The sequence below is a fragment of the Hyperolius riggenbachi genome, chromosome 1 (assembly GCF_040937935.1).
Source record: "Hyperolius riggenbachi isolate aHypRig1 chromosome 1, aHypRig1.pri, whole genome shotgun sequence".
NCBI lineage: Eukaryota > Metazoa > Chordata > Amphibia > Anura > Hyperoliidae > Hyperolius > Hyperolius riggenbachi.
Genome location: NC_090646.1, coordinates 560,565,015 through 560,583,973, shown reverse-complemented (window position 1 = coordinate 560,583,973; position 18,959 = coordinate 560,565,015). Strand labels below are relative to the sequence as shown.

Below are 18,959 nucleotides of genomic sequence, written 5' to 3'. Positions count from 1 at the left end.
GCATCACAGCTGTAGCCACCTGACAGCGCTTCCCAGAAACACGATCCCCTTTTTGAAAGTTTGCCGTTCTAACTGTCGAGAGTACCTAGATAAGGAACCAGAACCACTGGCAAGAATCTTAACCACTTGAGGACCGCCCCCAGCTGATGGGCGGCGGCAAAGTCCGGGCCCAAACGACCGCAATACGCCCAGCGGCGGGGGCGGCTGCGGGAGTGGCTATGCAGCGATCGCGTCATTCGTGACGCGATCAGCCGCCGGGGACTGGCTCCGCCCACTGTTCGCTGTAACCCGCCGGCCGTTCAGAAGCGCCGGCGGGTTACTAGCACCCGGATCGCCGCTGCACGCATGTATAATAGGCTTTGTAATGTATACAAAGCCTATTATACTGGCTGCCTCCTGCCCTGGTGGTCCCAGTGTCCGAGGGACCACCAGGGCAGGCTGCAGCCACCCTAGTCTGCACCCAAGCACACTGATTTCCCCCCCTCCCTGTGCCCTGATCGCCCACAGCACCCCTCAGACACCCCCCTGCCCACCTCCCAGACCACTGTTTGCACCCAGTCACCCCCCTAATCACCAATCAATCACTCCCTGTCACTATCTGTCAATGCTATTTTTTTTAGTCCCTAATCTGCCCCCTACTCCCTCCTGATCACCCCCCCCCACCCCTCAGATTCTCCCCAGACCCCCCCCCCCCCCTTCCGTGTACTGTATGCATCTATCCCCCCTGATCACCTGTCAATCACCTGTCAATCACCCGTCAATCACCCGTCAATCACCCCCTGTCACTGCTACCCATCAATCAGCCCCTAACCTGCCCCTTGCGGGCAATCTGATCACCCACCCACACCAATAGATCGCCTGCAGATCCGACATCAGATCACCTCCCAAGTGCAGTGTTTACATCTCTTCTCTCCTCTAAACACCCACTAATTACCCATCAATCACCCATCAATCACCCCCTATCACCACCTGTCACTGTTACCGATCAGATTAGACCCTAATCTGCCCCTTGCGGGCACCCAATCACCCGCCCACACGCTCAGATTGCCCTCAGACCCCCCCTTATCAATTCACCAGTGCAATATTTACATCTGTTATTCCCTGTAATAACCCACTGATCACCTGTCAATCACCTATCAATCACCCATCAATCACCCCCTGTCACTGCCACCCATCAATCACCCCCTGTCACTGCCACCCATCAATCAGCCTCTAACCTGCCCCTTGCGGGCAATCTGATCACCCACCCACACCAATAGATCGCCCGCAGATCCGACATCAGATCACCTCCCAAGTGCAGTGTTTACATCTCTTCTCTCCTCTAAACACCCACTAATTACCCATCAATCACCCCCTATCACCACCTGTCACTGTTACCCATCAGATTAGACCCTAATCTGCCCCTTGCGGGCACCCAATCACCCGCCCACACGCTCAGATTGCCCTCAGACCCCCCCCTTATCAATTCGCCAGTGCAATATTTACATCTGTTATTCCCTGTAATAACCCACTGATCACCTGTCAATCACCTATCAATCACCCCCTGTCACTGCCACCCATCAATCACCCCCTGTCACTGCCACCCATCAATCAGCCCCTAACCTGCCCCTTGCGGGCAATCTGATCACCCACCCACACCAATTGATCGCCCGCAGATCCGACATCAGATCACCTCCCAAGTGCAGTGTTTACATCTCTTCTCTCCTCTAAACACCCACTAATTACCCATCAATCACCCCCTATCACCACCTGTCACTGTTACCCATCAGATTAGATCCTAATCTGCCCCTTGCGGGCACCCAATCACCCGCCCACACCTCAGAACGCCCTCAGACCCCAGCCCTGATCACCTCGCTAGTGCATTGCTTGCATCTATTTCCCCCCTCTAATCACACCTTGAGACACCCATCAATCACCTCCTGTCACCCCCTAGCACACCTACCCATCAGATCAGGCCCTAATTTGCCCCGTGTGGGCTCCTGATCACTCGGCCAAACCCTCAGATCCCCCTCAGACCCCCTTCCGATCACCTCCCCAGTGCATTGATTGCATCTATTTTCCCCTCTAACCGCCCCCTGAGACACCCATCAATCACCTCCTGTCACCCCCCTAGCACTCCTATCCATCAGATCAGGCCCAAAACATCCTGTCATCTAAGAGGCCACCCTGCTTATGACTGGTTCCACAAAATTTGCCCCCTCATAGACCACCTGTCATCAAAATTTGCAGATGCTTATACCCCTGAACAGTCATTTTGAGAAATTTGGTTTCCAGACTACTCACAGTTTTGGGCCCGTAAAATGCCAGGGCAGTATAGGAACCCCACAAGTGACCCCATTTTAGAAAGAAGACACCCTAAGGTATTCTGTTAGGTGTATGATGAGTTCATAGAAGATTTTATTTTTTGTCAAAAGTTAGCGGAAATTGGATTTTTATAGTTTTTTTCACAAAGTTTCATTTTTCACTAACTTGTGACAAAAAATAAAATCTTCTATGAACTCACCATACCCCTAACGGAATACCTTGGGGTGTCTTCTTTCTAAAATGGAGTCACTTGTGGGGTTCCTATACTGCCCTGGCATTTTAGGGGCCCTAAACCGTGAGGAGTAGTCTAGAAAACAAATGCCTCAAAATGACATGTGAATAGGACGTTGGGCCCCTTAGCGCACCTAGGCTGCAAAAAAGTGTCACACATGTGGTATCGTCATACTCAGGAGAAGTAGTATAATGTGTTTTGTGGTGTATTTTTACACATACCCATGCTGGGTGGGAGAAATCTCTCTGTAAATGGACAATTGTGTGTAAAAAAAATCAAAAATGTGTCATTTACAGAGATATTTCTCCCACCCAGCATGGTTATATGTAAAAATACACCACAAAACACATTATACTACTTCTTCTGAGTACGACGATACCACATGTGTGACACTTTTTTGCAGCCTAACTGTGCTAAGGGGCCCAAAGTCCAATGAGTACCTTTAGGATTTCACAGGTCATTTTGAGACATTTGGGTTCAAGACTACTCCTCACGGTTTAGGGCCCCTAAAATGCCAGGGCAGTATAGGAACCCCACAAGTGACCCCATTTTAGAAAGAAGACACCCCAAGGTATTCTGTTAGGTGCATGATGAGTTCATAGAAGATTTTATTTTTTGTCACAAGTTAGCGGAAATTGATATGTATTGTTTTTTTTTTCACAAAGTGTCATTTTCCGCTAACTTGTGACAAAAAAAAAATCTTCTATGAACTCACCATACTCCTAACAGAATACCTTGGGGTGTCTTCTTTCTAAAATGGGGTCACTTGTGGGGTTCCTATACTGCCCTGGCATTTTAGGGGCCCTAAACCGTGAGCAGTAGTCTAGAATCCAAATGCCTCAAAATGACCTGTGAATAGGACGTTAGGCCCCCTAGCGCACCTAGGTTGCAAAAAAGTGTCACACATGTGGTATCGCCGTACTCAGAAAAAGTAGTATATTGTGTTTTGGGGTGTATCTTTACACATACCTATGCTGGGTGGGAGAAATCTCTCTGTAAATGGACAATTGTGTGTAAAAAAAATCAAACAATTGTCATTTACAGAGATATTTCTCTCACCCAGCATGGGTATGTGTAAAAATACACCCCAAAACACATTATACTACTTCTCCTGAGTACGGCGGTACCACATGTGTGGCACTTTTTTGCACCCTAAGTGCGCTAAGGGGCCCAAAATCCAATGAGTACCTTTAAGATTTCACAGGTCATTTTGCGACATTTGGTTTCAAGACTACTCCTCACGGTTTAGGGCCCCTAAAATGCCAGGGCAGTATAGGAACCCCACAAATGACCCCATTTTAGAAAGAAGACACCCCAAGGTATTCCGTTAGGAGTATGGTGAGTTCATAGAAGATTTTATTTTTTGTCACAAGTTAGCGGAAAATCACACTTTGTGAAAAAAAACAATTAAAATCAATTTCCGCTAACTTGTGACAAAAAAAAAAATCTTCTATGAACTCACCATCCTCCTAACGGATTACCTTGGGGTGTCTTCTTTCTAAAATGGGGTGTCCTGGCATTTTAGGGGCCCTAAACCGTGAGGAGTAGTCTTGAAACGAAATTTCTCAAAATGACCTGTGAAATCCTAAAGGTAATCATTGAACTTTGGGCCCCTTAGCGCAGTTAGGGTGCAAAAAAGTGCCACACATGTGGTATCGCCGTACTCAGGAGAAGTAGTATAATGTGTTTTGGGGTGTATTTTTCCACATACCCATGCTGAGTGGGAGAAATATCTCTATAAATAGACAATTGTGTGTAAAAAAAAATAAAACAATTGTCATTTACGGAGATATTTCTCCCACCCAGCATGGGTATGTGTAAAAATACACCCCAAACACATTATACTACTTCTCCTGAGTACGGCAATACCACATGTGTGGCACTTTTTTGCAGCCTAACTGCGCTAAGGGGCCCAAAGTCCAATGAGCATCTTTAGGCTTTACAGGGGTGCTTACAATTAGGCACCCCCCAAAATGCCAGGACAGTGAACACACCCCACAAATGACCCCATTTTGGAAAGTAGACACTTCAAGGTATTCAGAGAGGAGCATAGTGAGTCCGTGGCAGATTTAATTTTTTTTTTTTGTCGCAAGTTAGAAGAAATGGAAACTTTTTTTTGTTGTTGTTGTCACAAAGTGTCATTTTCCGCTAACTTGTGACAAAAAATAAAATCTTCTATGAACTCACCATGCCTCTCACTGAATACTTTGGGATGTCTTCTTTCCAAAATGGGGTCATTTGGGGGGTATTTGTACTATCCTGGAATTTTAGCCCCTCATGAAACCTGACAGGTGCGCAGAAAAGTCAGAGATGCTTGAAAATGGGAAAATTCACTTTTGGCACCATAGTTTGTAAACGCTATAACTTTTACCCAATCCAATAAACCGTGAAAGCTGCAGTGGTCTGAATGGAGAAAAAGGCTCTGGTCCTTAAGGGGCGAAAAGACTGTGGTCCTTAAGTGGTTAAAGGAACCTAAAACCTAGAAGCCTTCTTATTAAATAACCTACTGTATGCTAAATATACATTTGTTTTCTGACAATAGAAAGGATTTATAGTTATTTAGCTTTATATGAACAATAAGACACTAACCATCATGTATCACTTCTGCTCAGTGAGTTAATAGGCAAATCTATCCTTTTTGTACCTGAAATTCAGGCAAGGATCCTGAACCTCTGGTGTGCAATGTACTTATAGCCTATTCATTTTATAGAGCCATACTAATCCAACTTGCAGACGGCTGTTTCAGGCTACATTGGCCTTCATCACTGACACAGGGGTTCCTGCTTTATAGTGAAATCTGACGATCTCCTCAGATCTGACCAACTCCTGACCTCCAGATCATGTGATGGGCCCTATGAGAGGTTGCTTATTCTAGAAATAACAGGATTTGGCAATTACTGCCATCTCCTCCGTTTGCAACTGTAGCTTTTATCCTTTCAGTAATAAATGTTCTTCAAGTGCATTCAACTCCCACAATATGTACTTATCTACTCGTTCTAAAATTCATTATCCTGACACCTCTAAAGAAATCTCATCACAGAATTATAGTAAACACTTTTCTGCTAGGGAAATAAAGCAAAACAAAAATCAACCTGCACTGAAAGTCTATAAAAGAAAAAGCAATTTAATATGCTATTATCTAGGTAGATGTGAGAGTAAATCTTAAACGGTATGAAGATGCAGTAAAGGAAATGGAGATGAGGCATAATTCACCAGTATTAAAATGGCTTGTATATGTCAGGGATGCTTGATTGAAGAATGAGCACAATTACAAAATGGATATAAAATATATCAGGGAAGGTAATTGTTAACATTCTACATTTATAGCTCAAGGTAGAAAAATAATTTTGAGGCTTGTAAAAAAAAATAAAGTTGGAAAGGTATCCAGAGGAATAAATCATTGATAAGACTTGCTAATATTCCCTGCAATACAGAAGTTGAGAAGGATCTTAGTATCTGAAAATGTTCACTTGGGGGACCAAGACTTTTAGTTGATTAATTTGACCCGCTGGAATCTGCAAAGTAGATGTTTATAGTGAGCTTGCTCAGTAGTTGCAGAGGGTACAGTTCAAAATGGCACAGGTTGAAAAATGGTGCACCGATCCGACGATAAATGTATCATAAACCGCTATTTACCATTTTAATGTAAATATAATCAAACGGTCAATAGCGTTTTATGATACATTTATCGGTGGAGCGGTGCAACATTAAAAAATGCAGGGGGAGAGTGTTAGGCAGTGGAGGTGGAGGGAGTAGGATTAGGTGGAGGGAGGATAAGTGTATAGGCATACATTACCTTGTCCCAGCGATCGCTCCTTCACTTCCTAGTTAGTTTGCTGTAGTCCTGCATCCAGCCAATCACCTTGTGGCTTCAGTCCCTGCTTGGTGATTGGCTGGCTGCAGGACTCCTGCAAACTATCTAGGAAGTGAAGGAGCGATAGCCTGACGGGACAAGGTAATAATGCCTATGAACACATCCTTCCTCAACGTAATCCTACTCCCTCCACCCCCACTGCCTAACACTCTCACCCTCCGACCCCCGCTGTCTAACACTAGCCCCCCTGCATTTTTTTAACCGTTTAACCTAAATAGCGTTATATAATGTAAGTCAATGCCGCGCCATCTTTTTGCCCTCTGCGCTGTGTGCCATTCTTATCTGTCGCGGTTGCAGATAAAGAGGATACCATGATTTCAATACAGGAAGTGGCCCCCTTATTGGTAAAGCCGAATTTATATTTTTAGCACCTCTAGGTAAACTTTAATGTTCATCCCCTTCCATGTGCAGCTCCCTCATCCATATATAATGTCCATGAACAGCAGCCCCTCTTCTTCATGTACAGCTCTTTTGGGCAGTAGCACCCCACTTCTATGTGTTGTTCCTGTTTGCAGCCTCCACCTCCATATGCAGCAGCTTCCATTCCTATTGAGTGGTAGTCACTCAAGGCCCAGGCCTTTGTGGCCTTCCCAGAAATCCGTCCCTGCTTATTGGTGAGTATGGTTATCATACCTACACTTAGCTTCACCCATGTCACTGCATGGAGACTGCATAGCCTAAAGGTAGGGATAGCTAGGCATAGAACATGACCATGCCCGGCCAGCCAAGTCCTGAAGCTGCAGCTTTTATGCTGCCTTTTCCTGTTCACTGCCCTGCACTCAGTGCTTTCCATAGCGTCTGGCCCAGGACTCAGCTTAAGTCTGCACAACAAAATAGAAGATTGATTAAGAAATGATTAATAATTGCTTTGTAATTCGTTCATGTTGTTTGATCCACCGTGAGCCCACGAGTCATCATCTTTACTCTACTGATAGACATGTAAAAAACAGACAGCACCAACTGCCCTTATCTATAAACACGCCTACTAACAATGTGATAGGTTAAAATGTTGCAATTTTTAATGTTATTATATGTGTAAATTGTAATGTAAAAAATATGTAGTAGTTTTACTATTTGGCCACAAGATGGCCACCTTGATTTTTTTTTTCTTCCTTGTGCTTCTTGCTAAGTGGAAGCACAAGGGGGATGCGGAAATTTTTACAGGCAGAAAGACTGAAGCCTCTAGTAAGAGCGCTTCGGTTTTTCTGCTGGGGACACGGATCGGTGATCGGGAACCATGTTCCCATTCACTGATCCCAGGGCTACCGAGGGACAAAACGGGGGCGTGCCCGCGATCGCGCACGGGAGCACGCCACACCACAGCAGAGCAGCCACCCTGACGTGAGCTTCACGTCCGAGCGGCAGAAATGGTTAAAGTACACCCAAGTGACATGTGACATGATGAGATAAACATGAGTAAGTACAGTACAAAACATATTAATAACCAGCCTGTTTTACTTGTTTTATTTTGCTGCCTGAAAGAGGTAATTTTTAGGCAAGGAAGTGAAAGCTTCTGTCTTGTTGGTACCTTGTCGGGAACATAGTAAACATCACTGATAAGCATAGTACAGCAATAAAAGTTTTCCTGGCAGAATTCAACTTCTGAGGGCAGGGGGAGATAAAATACATGAACTATTGACCTCTTTCAAATTCTATAACACTTAAAAGGCTGCCACTGAGCAGAGACAACAAAACATTCACTCTACTTTGTAAGTGTTTAAATATAAAATAAAACCATGGGATATGTAAAAAAAAGTCATTTTTAGAAGTAGCAGGATAAATACAATTATTTATCTCATCAGTTTATTTTCACCCCGGGTTCACTTTAAAACAACTGTCTGTTATATTGTTCTGATTTTCTTTTTTATTGCTGTATTAAGGCTACTTTTAGACTCTGCCTCGTACTTACTTTTTTGTTGTATAAATACCTGTGGTTTTGATGAAATTGTCTAGATTATAGTATATACCTTGGCCTACTTTTCAGGGGTTCTATTCTATCAATGAAAAAAATAAAATAAAACTATATATGGCAGTAGCCATTAACAAGTGATAACGTGTTTCATGATTGCAGGAATATTATTTCCTTTCTGCATACACAATTTTCACATCAGGTATTCAATGAGTTGGTTATGCAGACCTGCAGATCACATTATAATAGAATACATACAAGAGGTATTTTGGCAATTAAACCCTCATTGTACAATGTTTTACATAGTAACCATTCAAAATGGAAATAATGAGTGTGAGTTATAGTTTTCTGTGACTTGCTAACTAGTCCCAGAAGACTGCTCAGGGGTGGCCCTAAACACAGCTGTAAGCCCTAAGAAAATCACCTTGTCCAGACTAGTGCTTCAAAAAGGCTGGGAAGCATTCTTTCTAAGAGCTTATTCCTAATTATACAACAGCCTTAACATATTTTAAAGAAAAAAATGTTCTTAATTTAGAGTGTATTGAAACTGTAGATGAACATGCTAGACCTATTTCAACATGAATATAAAAGTATTTAATCAAAACCCATGGCGCTAAATGAATAGGTTTATATTCACCAATCACCATTTAATACATATCTGGATAATTCCACATATTAATTTAATACAGCAAAGTCAATGTCCAATTATAGAATACAGTCATAAACACCTAAACTCCACTGCTGTGGATACAAAATTTAAAGAAGGCGTATTAGATAAAAAAAAGGAAAAAATGCAGCCAGTGAATGCGAATTGATAAATATTTAAATAAATCAAAACTGCCAAATACAGGAACTAAAAGTAATTGTTGGTCATTTTGATTAATGAGTGTTTATCAAATCACATTTATCTATTTTTGATCTAAATTATATATATATATATATATATATATATATATATATATATATATATATATATATATATATATATATATATATATATATATATATATATATATATATATATATATATATATATATATATATATATATATATATATATATATACACAAACACACATATATATATATATATATATATATATATATATATATATATATATACGCTGTAGGTTTTGATTATATACTTTGAATTGTAGGGGTAGGGAATCCTGTTACTAACAGGCTGCTGATATTTTATTAAGTGTGGCACAAGTCCTTTATTTTCTTTAACAGATACAGTACTCTTTTCTTTTTTAAATGATGGTCAGTTTAGCAGAGCCCAATCTTACCACACACCAATGCAGCAAACAGATCAATCCCTCTCTGATCTGAATCTCATCAGAAAGAGATGCAATTCCCCCATACACAGCACATAGATTTTCAACAGATTGCACTATGAAATCTATTGAAAATCTATCGTACTGCAGCATTGGACCATTGGCAACGCTATGGGCCATTGATTTACTACGGCAGATTCTGTCCGTTCGTAATTTTGATCAAATTTTGCCACAAATCAATAAAAATGACAATAGATGTGGCTCATTGCACTATAGATTTCTGGCAGATTTTATCAAAACGCTTGAAAAACTGATGCGTGTTTGGCCTGCTTATGATTATGTATCATTGATAATCTGATAAATTTTGCTGGTATCTAAAAGCAAATTTGAAGGATAAGTCAACCTGAAAGTGCACAGATCCATTCTGAACTTGCCTATGATCAATAAAGTAATAATATATTACTGACCTACTAAAATATCATTATTATTTACAAGGCATTCATTGTGAACTGCGGCTCCAAGTCCCTTCTCTCTGTTTTCTCTTGTCTCTATTTGCTCTTTCTTAACCCTGCTGCCAGCCACACACATCTGTGATCTGTTATTCAGACTTGATCATTGCTCTCTCCATTTATCTTCCTACTTACAACCATGTCCAGAAAGTAGGAGAGGCACTCATGGAAAATGATACAGCATAGGGATCTCAAATTTGTAACGATCACACTTAATAAATGCAATTTTGGCTTCTTAAAACAGAAGGCATTTGTGACAATTCAGCTGTAAGTGAGCAACTGAGGTTTCCATGATGCATCATTCCTGAATAAGCAAATCATCCCTTACAGCCCCAGGAACCACTGGTGTACAGTGAGCCTGTAGCTAATAAAGTTTACAGAGCCACATCAATCCAGCTTACATATAGGCTTTTTTGGATTTATTGGTCATGGGTCAATGCATCACAGGAAACCCTCTTTACCTTCTTAGCCCTCTTTACCTACCTTCCAGGTGGTTCTGGGCCACTGTAAGCTATCTGGGTATTACTAAGCCATGAGAAGCAGTAGAAGACTTCAGGGTAGTAATGTGAATAATGAGAGGTATGGGTTAGTTCTCGTAGCTACATGGTATATGCACAGGTATGCAGGTATGTCATGTGCATGTACAGTTTGTTATTAATGGAGAGGGATGAGAAGCTGCATAGTTGACAGATATTCAGGAGCAAAAGACAAATAATGTATTATAATTTAATTATTGATGAGAATTATTTTGTACAATTGTTTTACATTTACTTTCAAAACACAATTTTACTCTATGACCTTAACATTTAAAATACTCTGTTTTTTCTGTTCTGCCTCTGCTGTTTCTATAAATGCATAATAAAGTGCATTTGTTCTTTCAAAATAGAGAGGAAGTATGATCAGTGATGTAGAAGCATCTAGAAATTTCTTTTTTTCCAGTTCTGGGAGGTATGTGTTAGTTCAACACAAAACAGCAAGGTTCACACAGAAATATTTCCTTCTGTATATAAAATATGTATGATTTCCTTCTCTTTTAAAGTTCCTATTCTTTAGTGATAGCAGCTTCATTGTTTTTTGTTTGCTTATTTTTATATGCTGTGAGCAACTTTGAACAGGATAATTTATGTCCTACCAACGCAGAAGTTCTTGTTAGCATTGTTTTCATGGTAGGCTAAAGCTTTGCTAAATGTTTGTAAATATTGTCTGGGTGTCAATAAAGTTTTCTGTCTTCATCAGGAAGCCTTGTCACTTTAAGGAATAGCAGTAAAGATAGAATGTATCTACGGGAAAAAAACAGGTAGCATTGTTTGTAATGATTTATTAATATCACTTGGTGTTGTAATAAAGATTGCTCCATGTGTCATGGTGAGCACTGGAGCATCACTGTGTGTTTTTATTTTATTAAAGGGTGCCAAACAAAGATATAGGAAGTCAAGGCCGTGTCATCAACTTTTGTTATGATCTTCTCTCTACATTTGTACAACTCAGCTCAATGTCAGCCTTTTTCTGGCTACCCGTTTGATTGCAAACAAAGCTTCCTGGAAGCCATGCTGCAATATAAATATGGCAAAGATGAATGTATCCAGTTCCTTACACATCACTTCTGCCAACTGCCAACGCATGCCCCTCTTATTTCTCCCAGGGAATGGATTTCAACTACTCTGGCGCCGCTGCAGCCTGCTTGATTTGTTGCCCTAATGAGAGCTGAGCTCCATGTGCAGATTACGAGCTAATTTAATTGGCTCCACACACAGTGATCACCATGAGCCTCAGCCAATCACAGCGATCACAACTCGAAATCCAGCAAAAAAAGGTCTCTGGTCCTCAAGGAGGCAGATACGTCCTTATAAAAAAATAAGAGGCTTAAAAATTACATTATGACAATACAAACGTGTTATAAAAGATAGTTAACCACTTTCGGATTTCCCAGACGCTTAACTACGCCCCTATTGACTTAATTAGCGGATCAGGGGCGTTTATAAACGCCTCTGCCGCTATTGTGCTGTGCGGGCGCGCACGCGCGCGCCCCCGCTCCCTCCCGCCCGCGGGTGCGCGCCCCCGTGCGTGCACGTGCACCAGCTTCATTTATTTCTGGGTGGGATTGATGAATGGGAGTAATTACTCCCATCACCAATCAGATGCCTGTAACCATGAATGAGCACTGCTATAAGCCAATAGCAGTGCTCATTCATTTGTGAGGTTTACAAACAATGTTGCCAGCACTTGAGAAGATACAGTTACCTTGTAATCACTCCTGAGAGGATTACAAGGTAACTGGATCTTCTTTTCTTGTATTCTGACTGCCACCTAGAGGATTTTATAAATATACCAGGACTGATAAATAAATATACCAGGACTATATACCCCTGATCAACCCTGATCAACCCTGATCAACCCTGATCACCCTGATCACCCTGATCAACCCTGATCAACCCTGATCACCCTGATCACCCTGATCAACCCTGATCTAATCCTAGCCTCCCTTGCTTTTTTTTATAGAATATTATTTCTGCTGTATTTTTGTGGACTCTTTTTTTTCTCTCTCTCTTTTTTTTTTTTTTTACAATTTGCCTCTATACAATTATAGTGTATATCCTATATACATTTTCTATAAAGATGGCAAAGAGAATGTATTCTTTGCAAGAGGCGTTCGCCATTCTGGAGCGTGACAGTGACAGTGACAGTCACAGCAGCAGCGAATTTGAGGATGATTTGGAGTCCACAGATATTGATTGGCTGCCGTCCGAGTCAGAAAGCGACTCAACGGACAGCGATTCTGAGTCTGCTGGGCCATCCACAGCTCAGCCATCTAGGAGCGCGGAGCAGGCAAGGGGCATTAGTGACACTGACACTGCTTCTGAAGGAGGGTCACCTATAGCTACCTCCAGCAATGCCATCCCAAGAGGTCAGAGGGCTGCCAGGCCAAGGCAGAGCATGCCAGCAAGGGTACCACAGAGGGAACCACTACCCTATGATCTAAGGGACCCACAATGGTCAGCATCTAATATGGAGACCCCTAACCTCCCTCCCTTCACAGCCAGGAGTGGCCTATTAGTGGACACCAGCAACATGCAGCCCATTGACTTTTTTGAACTTTTTTTGCCAGAGAGCTTCCTGCAGTATGTCTGCGATCAGAGCAATATCTATGCCCAGCAACGCATAGCAGACCATCCCACCTGTGTGTTAGCTTCCCACTGGACCCCTGCAACTACCCGTGATTTGAAAGTTTTTTTGGGATTGACTTTCGATATGGCCCTTTCTCCATTACCTGAACAGCAACTGTACTGGACAAAAAATCCAATCCTCTGCATCCCAATTTATTCGTCCAGAATGTCCAGACGCCGCTACCAAATGCTGCTAACCTGCTTGCATTTTAGCAATAATGCAGACCACCTCCCACCTAACGACCCAGCCCATGACCGACTATTTAAATTGAGGCCCTTCATCGACCATTTAAATAGAACTTTTGCAGAAAAATACATGCCAGAGCAAAGAATAGCCATCGATGAGTCCTTAATCCCTTTCCACGGGAGGCTGGCAATCAAACAATATATACCCAACAAAAGGTCACGGTATGGGATAAAACTGTACAAGTTGTGCGAAAGTGGGAGTGGCTATATCTATTCACTAAAAGTTTATGAAGGGAAGGACAGCTTAATACAGCCTCCTGGATGCCCTCCCTACATGGGTACAACAGAGAGGATAGTACTGGACCTCCTCAACCCTCTACTCCACCAGGGTTACCACCTTTACGTGGACAATTTTTACACGAGTGTTCCACTGTTCAAACATTTATTTTCAGTCCAGACTCCAGCCTGCGGAACTGTCAGGGCAAATCGCAAAGGCCTGCCATCAGAGGTCGTTCATAAAAAACTGAAGAGGGGGGAGACCTGCAGCCAACGGAGCAACGAGCTGCTCGCTTTAAAATTTAGAGATAAGCGCGATGTCTTAGCCCTCACCACCATCCACACCGAGGCAACAACAACTGTGAGGACTCGTAGTCGGGAAGTAGTAAAACCACTGGCCATCGCTGAGTACACCAAGTTCATGGGGGCAGTGGACTTGTCCGACCAGGTTTTGGCACCATACAGGCTCAACAGGAAGAGGAAGATCTGGTACAAAAAAGTGGCTCTATATTTTTTCCAGATGTGCCTCCAAAACGCCTTTGTCCTGTACAAAAAATCAGGTAACAGGGACTCTTTTTTAAAGTTCCAGCTGGCAATAATTACATGTCTCCTTTTTGAATCTGGACAACCTGCCCCAAACCCAGACCAACTTCGTGCAGAAAATGTTGCCAGATTTGAGGGAAATCATTTTCCTGCCCCACTCCCCCCAACTGCATCAAAACCATACCCCCAAAAAAGGTGCAGAGTTTGCAGGAAAAATCACGTTCGAAGGGACACACGATATCATTGTCCGAAATGTCCGTCCAAAGCAGCACTATGCCTTAATCCCTGCTTTGAGACCTATCATACAGTCCTTCATTATTAGTTTTTTTTTTTTTTTTTTTTTTTACCCTTTCACTGCCCTTTTTTTTAATGGTATAATTGAACTGTATTTGACTCTCCGGATCTGACCTCTGGCATGGCTGACAACCACTCTATGGAATTCGACCCCTGGCATAACTAACGACCACCCTCTGAACTCTGGCATGGCTGCCGAATTACCCTCTGACCTCTGGCATGGCTGATCTACCAAACTCTGACCCTTGGCATGGCTGCCGGACACCTTCGGACCTCCTGACTTCCACCTTTCTACAGCTTCTACAATGGTGAGTACCAATTTGTGTATGTTTAAAGACATTGTGAAGCCCTCAGTATACTTTGCTAAAGCCTTGTACACACTTTCAAGTATGATTGGCCAATCACTGATCAATTTTACTATTGAATCTTGAATAATATGAGCAGATTGTGTAGGTAAACCCTCATACTACAGTATGAGCGTTTACCTGCACAATCTGCTCATACTATTCAATATTTGTTGACTCTCATACTACATGGTAAGGTGGTACAATTGGTCAGTGATTGGCCAATTTTAATTGAAAGTGTGTACTGGACTTAAAAAAAGAATGACACTTTGGGGAGAAAATTGGCCTTGAAAAAGCTGTTGGTGCTACTTGTGGTTATCAGTGTGCGGTGTGCCCAAGAAGCTATCTGATGATGTATATAGGGCAGTGATGGCGAACCTTTTAGAGGCCGAGTGCCCAAATCGCGACCCAAAATCCACTAATTTATCACGGAGTGCCAACACAGCAATTTATACTGAATACTGCATTTTTAGTTAAAAAAAAAACAACAACTCAAACATTAAAGGCCACTCTACAGTTAAAATTAGGCAATCGCCTCCCCATATGAAATACAGAAATTACCCTCATATAGAAAATGCATCAATCACCTCACATATGAAATGAAGCAATTACCCCACACTTAAACTGCATCAATCACGGCCACAAATTAAATAAAGCAATTACCTGACCTTTAAAATGTATTTATCAGCCCCACAAATTGTTTGCAGCAATAAACCTGCATTTTAAATGCAGTGTATGTAGATAGGGAGCATAGGGAGCTGCGACTAGAAGAGAGGGTTGGTAGAGATATTGGGCTCTATTCATAAAAGGTTACCGCAAGTTTTCCGCTCAAAACAGCGGATTTTCCCGTCCATTTAGCAAAGTGGGCATTCATAAAAGCTGTTCCCGCATGAAAATCTACAATCCCCCAGCAGAGCGAGAAATTTCCGCCCTCTCCAGTGTTTTTCTAGATTTATCAAGATTTATCTAGAAAAAAGTAACAAAATGGCCATTCATAAAGTTTAGAGGAAGCGGTATGTGGACGGGAAATACCGCTTCCTCTGATTTTGCGGATTACATACAAGTGAATGGGACAGACCTCCCAGAGAGAGCAGTGCACGGAGGGACTCTGCCGGCTGAAGTGTTTCCGCATGCCCTCCGACAGCTTACCGCCCGCTTACCGCCCACTTTCAGCGGGAGATCTCCGCTCTTGCATCGCAGCTGGCAAGATTTTTTTGAATGACCACCCAGGAGTGTAAAATACCGCTGCGGTATTTTCCCTCCAGGAGTTTTTTCGCCACAACTTTTTTATGAATAGAGCCCATTATGTAGATGCTGCATGACAGGAGGGAGTGTAGGCATGGAGGTAAGGTAGCTGCTGCTAGGCAGGATGATAGGTAGGGAGGTTAAGAAGTTGCAGCTGGGGGGAGGAAGTGTAGAGAGGGAGGGAAGGTAAGGACTGGACAGGAGGGTAGGTAGAGCAATTAGGTAGCTGCTGTAGGACAGGGAGGAGTATATGTAAGTAGGCAAGGTAACTGCAGCTGGGTGGGTGGGATAGGTGTGGGTGTTAAGTAGTTGTAGCTGGGGGGACAGAAGTGTAGGTAAATAGGGAGGGAGGTTAGATGGCTGCGACTGGGGGAGAGATAGGTAGCTGATGTATGAGTGTAGGTAAGTAAGGTAGGCTTCAGCTGGGCAGTAGGTAGGTAGCTGCAGCAAAAATGTAGGGAGCATAGGTAGCTGTTGCTAGACAGGCTGTATGAAAAGGTAGGTAGTTGAGATTTGGCTAGAAGGGATTGCAGTTAGGTAGCTGCAGCTTGGTGGGCTGTAGGGACGGCAGGCATATGTAGGGTAGGTAGCTTCAGGAGGTATGGTAGGCCGGGAGGGTAGTTACATGCTGCTTGGTGGGAAAGTAGGTAGGGAGGGTAGGTAGGTAGGTACATGCTGCTGCTGGGTGGGCACTAGAAAGGGTGATCGGTGCATGCTGCTGCTGAACAGGCAGTAGGTAGGAAGGGTAGTTAGGTGCATGCTGCAGTTGAACAGGCAGTAGGTAGGGAAGGTAGGTGCATGCTGAAGCTGGGTAGGCACTAGGAAGGGTAGTTAGGTGCATGTTGCTGCTGAACAGGCTGTAGGTAGGAAGGGTAGGTAGGTGAATGCTGTAGGTAGGGAGGGTAGGTAGGTACATGCTGCTGCTGAACAGGCAGTAGGTAGGGAGGGTAGGTAGGTACATGCTGCTGCTGAACATGCAGTAGGTAGGAAGGGTAGTTTGGTGCATGCTGCAGCTGGGTAGGCACTAGGAAGGGTAGTTAGGTGCATGTTGCTGCTGAACAGGCAGTAGGTAGGAAGGGTAGGTAGGTGAATGCTGCAGGTGAACAGGCAGTAGGTAGGTAGGGGGGGTAGGTAGGTACATGCTGCTGCTGAACAGGCATTAGGTAGGTTGGAAGGGTAGGCAGGTGCATGCTGCTGCTGAACAGGCAGTAGGTTGGGAGGGTAGGTAGGTACATGCTGCTGCTGGGTGGGCACTAGAAAGGGTAGATAGGTGCATGCTGCTGCTGAACAGGCAGTAGGTAGGAAGGGTAGTTGGGTGCATACTGCAGCTGAACAGGCAGTAGGTAGGGAGGGTAGGTAGGTGCATGCTGCTGCTGAACAGGCAGTAGGTAGGTAGGTAGGTGAATGCTGCAGGTGAACAGGCAGTAGGTAGGGAGGGTAGGTAGGTGCATGCTGCAGCTGGGTAGGCACTAGGAAGGGTAGTTAGTGGCATGTTGCTGCTGAACAGGCAGTAGGTAGGTAGGTAGGTGAATGCTGCAGGTGAACAGGCAGTAGGTAGGGAGGGTAGGTAGGTGCATGCTGCTGCTGAACAGGCAGTAGGTAGGTAGGTAGGTGAATGCTGCAGGTGAACAGGCAGTAGGTAGGGAGGGTAGGTAGGTGCATGCTGCAGCTGGGTAGGCACTAGGAAGGGTAGTTAGGTGCATGTTGCTGCTGAACAGGCAGTAGGTAGGTAGGTGAATGCTGCAGGTGAACAGGCAGTAGGTAGGGAGGGTAGGTAGGTGCATGCTGCAGCTGGGTAGGCACTAGGAAGGGTAGTTAGGTGCATGTTGCTGCTGAACAGGCAGTAGGTAGGAAGGGTAGTTGGGTGCATGCTGCAGCTGAACAGGCAGTAGGTACTAGGGAGGGTAGGTAGGTGCATGCTGCAGCTTGGTGGGCACTAGGAAGGGTAGTTAGGTGCATGTTGCTGCTGAACAGGCAGTAGGTAGGAAGGTTAGTTAGGTATATGCTGCTGCTGGGTGGAAGGGCAAGTGCTGCTGGTGGAAGGGCAAGTGCTGCTGGTGGAAGGGTGAGGGGGTAGTGAGAGAGCAGGGTTGTAAAAGAAGGAGTTTAATGAGGGATAGAGAAGTGAGACACAGAGGAGGGTAGTAAGAAGAAAAGATTAGGAAGACAAGAAGGGAGAGCAAAAAGAGAGAGAGAGAAGCATGCAGACACACTTTTATTTTTTTTTAGCTACAGACTGTCAGAACATAAACACAATCACTCACTCCATCCTGGCAGGCTAGAAACAATCCACCCAAATGCTTTCTTGCAGGCAGCTTGTTGAAAAGGACAGGTTCTCTTCCTCCTAGAAAACTTCCCCGGAGCCAGAAGGTAATAAAGATTAGGAAGAGATATTGGAGTCCTCTGGCAGCAGCGTGAGTGTAGGGGGCGGGCCGGCTGCAGAAGATCACACAGCCAGGCTAGCGTGTCTCTGCTTCTGTTCCCAGCCGGAACTACAAGTTAATTGTCGGGTGATGAATGCGCAGTGAGGAGGCAGGTAACAAAATAGTCCTCTTTCACCTGCCTGCCTTTCTGCGCTATATTGCATTTTAGGTTTCCTAAGGGGAGCACAAGTGAGGGGGGATTATAAAGTTTATTAATGAAGTAAAAAAAAAAATTCTGCAAAATAGCAGCAGTGGCAGGCAGCAGCGTGCGTGCCCACAGAGAGGGCTCAGAGTGCCACTTCCGGCACGCGTGCCATAGGTTAGCCACCGCTGACCTAGGAGAAACCGGAGGAGAAAAAGTGAATTGCACATGGGCCAGT

At 43.8% G+C, this 18,959-nt stretch overlaps 1 long non-coding RNA gene across 1 annotated transcript in view; it reads right to left on the bottom strand.

Moving 5' to 3' along the window:
• LOC137557507 (uncharacterized) overlaps window positions 1-18,602 on the bottom strand; it is an 86,175-nt gene extending 67,573 nt beyond the window's left edge. The window contains exon 1 of the long non-coding RNA XR_011029583.1: window positions 18,421-18,602. This is a non-coding gene — a long non-coding RNA (uncharacterized lncRNA). The remainder of the gene's footprint in view (window positions 1-18,420) is intronic.
• Window positions 18,603-18,959: the final 357 nt, after the last annotated feature.